This window comes from Myotis yumanensis, unplaced genomic scaffold (genome assembly GCF_028538775.1).
Source record: "Myotis yumanensis isolate MYYU_CA2020_CCGP unplaced genomic scaffold, mMyoYum1.0.hap1 SCAF_6, whole genome shotgun sequence".
Taxonomy (NCBI): Eukaryota; Metazoa; Chordata; class Mammalia; order Chiroptera; family Vespertilionidae; genus Myotis; species Myotis yumanensis.
In genome coordinates this window covers 44,995,358-45,006,253 of record NW_027223757.1, presented here as the reverse complement: position 1 = coordinate 45,006,253, position 10,896 = coordinate 44,995,358, and positions in this window count along the sequence as shown.

Below are 10,896 nucleotides of genomic sequence, written 5' to 3'. Positions count from 1 at the left end.
CCTGTAGGTCAAGGGTGATGTGAGCTGGCTCAGGGATGCATACAAATCACATCCTCTTGTCTGTCTGTTTTGTTGACTGGTTCTCCTCTGGGTCATGGCTATCTTAAGCAGCAGCCTGAAGGATAAAGTGTGCCCTGTCTGAGCTGTAAAACTTTGACTGCGGACCAATTGTATCTGACATACAGCAGCATGAGGTTTGGTTTAGCCTTTGGATTCGGAACAAATCACTGGCTATCAGTGGCTGATAGTGACATGAAGTTTACGGAATCTCTCCTTCTTTCTGACAGCTCTGCATGGGGAAGATATAAATTGTTTTTAAGTTAAAGAGTTTGTGTTTCAAACTATAAAATATACTCTGCATAAAAATGTTTACATGAAAACAAAACTACTAAATTGCAAAATATTTAAAAGAAAGTGTTTTATTTCAAGACTGGTTTCAACGTGCAACATATTGGTTACAAGAGGGCATGTTTATGATAGAATTCAATAGGGATTTGGGAGCATATGAGGTTGGTAAGTGTTTTCAATGAAATTTTGCTGTATTGGTTTCTGTATATAAAAGTTATAATTTTTGTTGCTTTCACTTAAATTACTCACTAATCACTGAATGTATCTAATGAGAGACAAACATAATGCCTTTCCAGTGTTATTGCATCTCGCACAAAAATTTGTTAATACTGGATTATATTAGAGTTTATCTCTAGTCTTCCCTAGTAGTTATGAAATGTTTGCAAAATTCAATTTTTAGAAATCTGAGTGCCTCTCCCTTTCAAATGTAAAAACATCATAACAGTTGCTAAACACACACACACACACACACACACACACACACACACACACACACACACAAGAAATAGATAAATAATGTGATTGAGGCCCTCAAAAAGCTTACAATCTAGCAAGGAAGATAAAGCATAAAACAGGCTATCCCAGTACCATAAAAATAAAAATGTATGGGTGCTTAGAAGAGAGAATAAATATAAACTTTGAGGAAGTGGCAAGATTTCCAAGGATGAAAATGCAGGATGAGCAAGAAAAGGCATTCCAGGAGGGAACAAGGTAAAAACACTTAGGAATGTAGCATAGAGCAGAGAGTAGGTGAGGGGGACAGGATGGAATGAGGACACCCTGCTCCAGGGAAAATAAAGTGCCATTAACTGGGAAGTATGGGTTGTAAGCAGAAGAAATTGGAGGTTAAAAGACTAAGGAACGTCTGCAATAGGCCAGATAGAAAGTACTAAGTCCTCAACCAGAGTCACTGCAACCCTAATAGAGAAGAGAGGATGATTTCCAAGAAACATTTTGGAGATGAAGAGAATGTGATTCTTGTTTGGAAAAGGGGGGTAAACTTTCTCTGGAGTACCCTCCCTCACACATGTGCACAAACAGGATTTTTGGTGTCTCTCTGGGACTTCAACAGCTTACTGAGCAAAGATCCATTATACGGTTTATGGCCCCGTTAACCTTTCCATCATGCCTTCCAAACTGAGCTCCTTCATGAGGCCCTCTCAGCCTCCGTGGTCTTTATCTCCAGGATGGTATATCCTTGATAAATGATTATTGTTTACATGAATGGATGAGAACATAAATTCAATGTTTTGTTTCCAGGGTCAATGGAGAATTATGACATCTTTGATCAAGATAAAATACACACACACATACATATACACACACGTGAAGGGGAACAGGTTTTTCAAGGACTCTGAATTCAGTTCTCGATCTTTCCTCTCACATCAGGGCCCCAGAAACAGAGTCATCATGAAATTTTAAAGCAACTTTTTGAGTCAGGATTAGGATTATTTATGAAATCATTCTGTATTAATGACATTTTAGTAACTCGTTACTCTGAGATATCTAGCGCTGTCTCTGTGTCCTTTGGCATTGTAACTTCTCTATTAATATTTACAGTGAAATTGCATTATAATATCAATAATATGTAAAGAATGAGATTAATGCATCTAAGCTTCTAAGCTTAAGCTTCAAAAGCAAAAGTGAAGGGAAAAAAATTGAGCCTCAATTAAAGGTTCTAGATTGAGTTCCTATGAATGCGGACCAGATGAAAACAAGTTGGTTAACAAAACTTCCATATCATTTAGGTTTTTGATGCTTATATTTTTAGCAAACTGCTTCCAAACTCTTTTGTGTATGTGTGTATGCATATACTGCATGTCAGAATATATGTTTATAAGAATATGAAGAATGCTTATAAGAGGAAATACTTGATACTTTGTATTCAGGACAGGTTTGTTAAATATCTTTGCCTAATTTGTATTTTTACAGCTTTATCAGCTTTGGTATCAGAGTTCTATTAAATTAACTTGCAAACTCATATGAGTAATGCTACGGCATGCTATAATTTTCATAGTCTCAAAAGAACTGTAGCTGAATTCACTCTAGAGCCATATGTCAATTCTTGTTTAAAAAAAGGGGGGGGGTGAGAGAGAAATAGGGAGATTGCGCCCAAAGTTGACCTGTACGGATGAATCCATAGGTTACCTGTTTTCTGACTTCTCATTGGGAAACGCAGGCAAAAGATAGGAGGGAGGATTGAGATAGCCTCCCTACGGAGCCACGATGAACTGCCTGTCAGCACCTGGCCCCCTTTGTCTCCAGGTCCTAGTAATTATTCCCTTCCTTTGCCCCTTCAGGCTTAGGGGTGATGATGACACCTTGTGTTTCTAGCCATAGGGGATGGCCCTACCCATGGTATACATTCTTTCTCATAAATGTTCTCTTCTTTAATTTGAAGTATCCCAATTTGACTATTCTATCTTATCCCACCAGGACAGTAATCAGAAGAGTAATCATAAAAGATTGAATGTGCTGGTTTCAAGACCTTCTATAATTTTATTCATATTTAAATTTCACTCATATTGTAAGTATTTTTGGCTTTAACCCATAAATGAAATTATTAACAAAATGGCCCTTTTCCGTTCATCTGTGGGAGTAAAGGAAATTATTAAAAGGATCCCAAAAGAATTCATGCCAACTGGAGTCCTATACTTAACTGTTAATCAGCTAATTGTTTGGAAAGAAAAAGCATGAATACTAAAAATATAGCAAAAATGATCATGAACAGTTAAATTATGAGATATAATTTTCTTAAATACAATTCAATATTACAAACTATGATTTACTTCCAGGTATTTATGGACATCTCTCTTTTGGAAAGCTCCAGACTCTATTCCATTCCCTTTGAGATCTCAACCAATGTCATGACTTTAAATATTATCTGAATTTCTGAATGGCACAAAGTGAGTAGCAGAAGACCAGCATTCCATCAAGAACAAGTATGAAAGTCAAAAAAAAAATAATCTTTAAAGCCAGGAGTGCGCTGCCCTAGCCGGCTCGGCTCAGTGGATAAGGCGTCAGCCTACGGACTGAAGGGTCCCAAGTTGGTTCCAGCCAAGGGCACATGCCTGAGTTGAGGGCTTGATCCCCAGTGTGGGGCGTGCAGGAGGCAGCCAATCAATGATTCTCTCTCATCATTGATGTTTCTATCTCTCTCTCTCCTTCTCCCTTCCTCTCTGAAATCAATAAAGAAATATATTTTTAAAAAATAAAAATAAAGCCAGGAGTGTGCTGCTAAGGTAACTATAACTCAGAAAAGATAAGCACTTCCTAAAAGTGAGCTGACTTTCTCAGCTGTTTACTCTCCCCCATTTATCAATTTGGAGCAAATAGAGGGCTTGCAAATAAGCCTTTATATTTACAGGGGGCCATTGCTAGGGGAAAGAAAAAAAATGTCTTCAAGACATTTTTCAAATTCCAGGGCTAAATGGGGCAAGAGACCCAAAACTGAAGCAGGAAGCCTCTGAGGAGCAGAGCAGAGCTTTCAGTAGCCTCACAAAACAAAGATTTTTTTTAAATTCATAATATCTAGTATCTAATCCAAAATTACTAAAAATTTCAAAATAAAATACCACATCATTTTAAAAGAGAGAGAAGTAAAAGCAAGCCAATAGGAACAAATCCTCAGAGGATCTAGGTACTGAAGTTAAGTGAAAAAAAAATTAATACCTAAATACTATCTATACTGATTATTAAGAATAACCTATACTAATTATTCTTAAATTTGTATCACCTGCCTAGATATCTCCCCTGGACACCAGACTTATGTGTAGGACTATTTACTTCACGTTTTCAGTTAGATGGCTAATAGGCACTTCCAGCCCAACATGTATAAAATAACACTCCTGATCCTATGACGCCAACTCATTTATTCCAAAGTCATTCTCATTTCAGTAAGTGGAAATTTCATCCTTCCAATTGTTAAGCTGGAAACTTTGAAGTCATTTTAAAACCTGCTCTTCCTCTCATACCCCCATGAAATACATCAGAAAATTCTCTTTGCTTTCTTTCAGAACATACCTACAATCCTACCATGTTCTGCTACTGCCATTGCTATTTTCTCAGTCTGAGCTACAATCTCTTTGCTTGTATACGTAAGTACAATAGCCCCATTCTCATCTTCTGCATTCTCCCTTGCCCTCTGTGGACTATTCTCAGTGCTAGAATAGCCTACTTGATATGGAAGTCAGATATGTAACTCCTCTGCTTAAAAACCTCTAATGGTTTCCTGTATAAATTAGGAGGTGTTCCATTATGCTGTAATAACAAACAACTCCCAAATCTCTGTGCCTTAAAACAACAAAGGCTTATTTCTTTTTCACATTAGCTGACTATTATACATGGAAGAAAAACTCTACTTCATATCATTTCATCTTGGACACTCCAGAACACAGGTCTTTGTAAAAGGAGCCACCAACTAATGTTGTCAGTTGCAATTCAGAGGAAAAGGAAAGCAGGGTGAGGTGCATGAGTTCTCCACGGTAACAATGTCACTGCGGCTCCTATTCCATTGGCCAAAGCCAGTCACATGGAAATCCATCGCCTATATGGCTTACACCCTCTACATTACCTTCTTCACATGCTGCTTTAGCTGTTATCTTATTGCTCTTGCCCTTGCCCTTGCTCAGACTGCTCCAGTCACAGTGGTCTCTTTGATGCTCCTCAACCATACCACACAACCTCCTGACTTAGAACTTGTTGCACCTTCTGCTTGGAACTGCCTTTTCCCAGCAATCTCTGCCTTGATTCTTTTTGGTCTTTGTTCAAAGTTGCCTTCTCACAAGACCTGCCCTTGGCATTCTATTTTAAAATTTAGCTCTTAATATCTACCCCATCGCTCTCTATCCATTTTCTCTTCTTTACTTTTTAGAGCACTTATCATCTTGAAATACTACACATTTTATTTTTATTATCTGTCTCCCCTCACTAGAATATCAGCTTAATGAAGGCAAGATGTTTTTTTTAAGTTAACTTCTCTCCTCCAGTACCTACAAAAATGCCTGAAACATAATGTGTACTAAACAAATATTTTTTTACATAAACATAATGCCTCATCCTATTTCATAGGACTTTAAAATATATAAATCATCCTGATAAACATCTTCTCACTTAATATTTACAGCCACCTACAGTAGTACTAGCATGTGAATGAAAAAATAAAGCTTTCCTTAATAAGATGCCAAATGTATAAGTTGGGCAAGTGTAGTCTGAAGTACCCACTGATAATCACCAAGTTTAATGTAATGAAAAATGGGTGAGAAGGATGACTGAAATCATCTACTAAAATGTAAACATTTTACTGCCTGCACATCTCTAATCAGAATTGATGTGGTGTGTCATCTGTAATTTAATCACCAGCATTACATCTTGATAGTAAACGAGGATCACTAGACTACTCCCTATAAAGTTAGATTACCGCACGTACAAAATATACCCTGAATTTGGGTAGGATTTCAGGTGTGACAAAACCTGATAAATGGAAAAAATCCAAACTTAAAGTAGCACTCTTATAGATGATCCTATCATGACTAAATTTTAGTGCTTACTGCACTGTATCATTTGTTTGGTCCAACCTTGCTCTTACCATCTGGACACAGGAAACAATTTAGTCTTATGTTTTTTTTCTGGTTTTAAAATTATTTTATTTACTTTGTGTATTGTTTTAATTGTACTGAGGAATTTTATCAGGATTCATGATATAATTGGTCTAAACAGTGTTATAAGAGAGCCAACATCTATATATATATAAAAGTCTAAGCAACCATTATGACCCTTCAACCAAATGACTGGTCGCTATGATGACACACTAACCACCAGAGGGCAGACGCTCAATGCAGGAGCTGCCCCCTGGTGGTCAGTGCACTCCCACAGCCAACCTCCCATGGTCCCTCCCCCTGGACTGGGCAAGATGGCCCCAATCAGTAGCCAGGCCAAGGGACCTCACCCGTGCACAAATTCATGCACCAGGCCTCTAGTTTCGTTATAATTATAGATTGGAATACTTCAATTTTTATAATATTTCAAAAGAAGTTTGGGTGCTTTTTTACTAAAAAGTTTAACAAATTTTTATGTATATTGTATGTAAAGGCTTTTTATTTATTTCTTTGACTCCCTGTTTACAACAGAGTAATAGGATCCATCTAAATGCAGAAGCTAGACCAAAATAAAATGAGCATCACACACACCAGATATTTACCAGGTTACCATGATCTTTCGAGGAGTTAATAATCTGTTTCATTGTTTTACTATTGCACAAAGGTTATGTTTTTTAGCTATATTAAAACTAGACTGCAATATTACATGTCATTAAACAGTTGGTTATAAGAGGGGTCAGTGGTTTATAGTCTATATGGATCACAACTTTGTAAACAAATGAATAAATAAGAAATTAAGCAAAATATTATTTATTTAATCAAGTAGAAAATTAAATTATTATAAAAAGACACTGCACAATGAAAGCTTCCGCTTTTGATTCTTTTATATTTGAGATACTGCTCCTATAGTGTTATGTGAGCATCAGAACCATGGACAGCATCTTGAATTTCCCTATCAATACATGTTTCTATAACAGGAATTAATAGTGGGTTATTAAAAATGCATTATAGGTAATGTCATTTGATGTTGTTCCATAACAAATAAATTAAAAATCAGTTATTATTAAAAACCTTTACAAATTCACAAAGGACCTTAGAGTACTGACATCCCCATTTTCTTCTTGAAGAGATGTCAAACAGCATTGTACATGTTCCTATATGTAACAATGATCAAATAACCACCTCTAGAGGAAGATTATTTTATTTTTAAGAAAAGGGAACTCTGAATCATCAGCTTTCTACTGATTTGTGTTTTGGGAGGAGTGGTGAAGAAAAGGGGTCACACATCATTTCCTCTGTTTCCTTCACCACTATTTCAACACAAGCATGTTTTCACACATGAAATTGATCTCAGATCACTTCTCAAATTGTGCATATTTTATACTTTTTCTTACATTGATCATATGAGGCAGTTTTCTGATCATGGTTCAGATAATTTTCTAAAAGTGAACTTTTTCCGAACTTACAGAATCAGGCATTCTAATCACAAGTCCCAGGTAGGAAGCTGATGTTTGATAATCCTCACCACAGAGCTGGTGGTGTTTGCTTGAGAGCATATTAGCATTAATGTATTTGTCCTCACATTTAATTCAAAGCATCTTACACAGACACCATTAATAGTATTTTGCCAGCACTTTCAGATGACTTCTAATGTAATTCAAATCAATTCAATTTAACAGCCATTTATTGTGCAAAGATTGGCACTTTGTGTGTTTTAGGTGATACAAAACCATGGTCCCTATCTTAAAGGACATTTTGGTCTGTTGAGGAAAATGGATGTGGAAATCACTCACACTATATAAAGGAGATTATAAAGTGTTATAATTGAGGCTCAGTGCAGTTCTAGGGCAGCACAACAAGGTGGATAGATTTTGAAGGGGATTTTTTTAAAAAAAAAAAAACATGAAAAGTTTTGAGGAACTGATAAAAAATTTAAAGGAAAAATAGAATTGCAAAAGCCTCTGATGTTAAAGGTGGAAGAATGAATTACAAGAAACAGATTCCATGTTTCAGATATGAAATGAAGGTGCAGAAACAGCGGTATACAGAATGTGGAGGAAGTGGCAATTAAGTCAGCCAAGGGAATGTTTTGAACACTCAACTAGAGTTTTAAATTTTTTTATTGATTTTAAGGAGAGAGAGAGAGAGAGAGAGAGAGAGAGAGAGAGAGAGAGAGAGAAACCTCTGTGAGTGGGAGACATGGATAGGTTGCCTGCTGTACACACCCCGACCCAGGATTGAACCCATAACCTGAGTATGTGCCCTGACTAGGAATGGAACCTGCCACTCCTTGGTGTACTGGACAACACTGCAACCAACTGAGCCACACTGGCCAGGGAATTCTATTATTTAAGCAACATAGGTATTTGGTGAATTTTAAAGAAGGGCATTTCGATATAAATAGGCCTAGCATCGCCTTTTGGAAGAATTGGGGAGGCAGAGGAGAACTCTGATGTGCAAGCTGAGGGAGAAGCTTTGAGAGGTGCCTGTGATTTTGATTCTAGGAGATGGAGAGAGCAGCACTGCAGTTTTCAGATGGAAGGAATCCTGGAAGAGGACCAGGTACCGACAGGAGGAGGATGACATCAGATTGAGACTTAGTTTCAAGTTGCAGCTTAACATTTCTGCAAAAATAACTAGTGAGCATTATAAAATAATCATCTCCAGGGAAACATAATTAATTAAATATTTTTAGAGAAATGTTGTTTGTTAAGGGGGAAAAAACAAATGCATCATTTCAGGAACTTACACATTAAAAATAGTTATTTGTAGTAGATACTTTGGTAGAGGCTTTTAATAAAACTACTTTTCTTCTCTTCAGAAAAATTATGCAAGTTACATTGTAAAATTTTGGAAAATTTGTATTAAAAATAGACAAAATTTGCACTTCATCTCATAGCTCAGGGAAAATGACTGTTGACCTTTTGAGTTTAAGAATTTGTCCATGGATAAATTTGTGTGTGTGCGCACATGTGTGTGTGCACTCATTTTAAGCAAAAATAGTATAATAAAATTGTGTGATGTGCATTTTTATCTTGACATTAAATAATCTCCTATAGCTTCTCTTAAAAAATAATGGGCTTTTTAGTCACATTTTAAATTTACAGAAATGTTGGGCTGATTCCCATATATACCAATCCCCTCCCCCCCCACACACACATACACATACAGTTTTCCCCATTATTATCTTGCATTAATATGGTATAGTCATTATAATTGATTGACCAAAACTGATACCTTATTATTAATTAAAGTCTGTAGTTTACCCTAGAGTTCACTCTTTGTGTTGTATATTCTATGAATTTTGACAATTGCAGTGTCATGTATCCACCATTACAGTATCATACAGTGTCATTTCACTTCCCTAACTCTGTGCCCTAGGTAGTCATCCTTATTTCTTCTCCCATTGATTTTTTTACAGTGTTTTTTTTTTTTTCAGAATGCCATGTAGTTAATAGTATGTAGCTTTTCAGACTGGCTTTTTTCATTTAACAATATATATTGAAGTTTCCTCCATGCTTTCTCATGGCTTGATAGCTCATTTCTTTCTTTCACTAAATAATAATCCATTGAATGAATGGACCACCACTTATCCATTCACCTATTGGGAGATATCTTGTTTAATTTCAAATCTTTGGCAATTATGAATAAAGATTCTATGAACATTTGTGTAGAGGTGTTTGTGTGGACATAAGTTTCAACTCATTGGGGCAAATACCTAGAAAGACTATGTCTAGCTTGTAAGAAATTGCCAAGCTATCTTCCAAAGTGGTGTACCATTTTGCAGTCCCACCCAGCACCAATGAATGAGACTTCCTCTTGCTCCACATCCTTCTCAGCACTTGATGTTGTCAGTGCTTTTAGATCTTAGACATTCTGATAAATATGTAGTCATATCTCATTGTTGTTTTAATTTGCATTTCCCTAATATGCTTATTTGCCATCTGTATATGTGCTTTGGTGAGGTGTTCAGATCTTTTGCCCACTTTTTAACTGGTTGTTTGTTTTCTTGTTGAATTTTTATAGTTTTTTGCATATTTTGGATACAAGTTCTCTTTCCGATATGTGTTTTGCAAATATTGTCTTCCACTCTGTATCATGCCTTTTCATTCTCTCAACATTGCCTTTTTACACAGCAGAGAACTAATTGCCAAACTCAAGGTCACCTAGATTTTCTTTTATAGCTGCACTTTTAATTGTTCCATAATATTCCAGAGCGAATTTCAATCCTCTGTTTTGGGTCATTTCAATTATTTTCAATTTTCCACTGTTATAAACAACACTGTGATGAATATGCTTTTAGCTATATATTTGGGAAATCCATAATTATTTCTCTAAAATTAATTGCTAGAAGTAGAATTGCTGAGTGTGACAGAAACTGAGGGTTGGCTCATCAATATCTAGTCCAGCCTCCTCTCTGAATGCCTTCACATATAGTACAGAAGCCCAAATGCTATAACTTAACATCAGCAGAACTCAGTTCAGCTGGAATTCTGGATATCATTCAGATTCTGCTATGAGATGCACTTCTGTGGAACCTGAATTCAGAACTCAGGAGGGAAAACAGGCTCAAGGCATCCGCTAGTGAAACCGTCAGTGATGTGGCAAAAGTGACAAGGTTCTACAGCACCAAGAGCAGCAGCTTCTCACTTTGACAGGTCAAGTCAGTGGCTGTCCTTGGCGACCAGCTCTACAGTGTGTCGTTGAGAGTTAGCCTGAAAGCTCAACCTTGAGTTTCTAGCTGTCTTAATGATTCTATAATCTGTGTTACACCCTGTAATAAATCTCCTCCTGCTGAAGATAGGAAGAGTATCCTGCACTCTGTGCATGGGATAACAGGGTATGCATATTTGGGAGATTTTTTTGACACACATTGCCAAATTGCCCCCAGGAAAGCATCTTATTATATCAGTTTTCTCTGTGACTACCTGAGCATGAGGTAGTTTCCAAT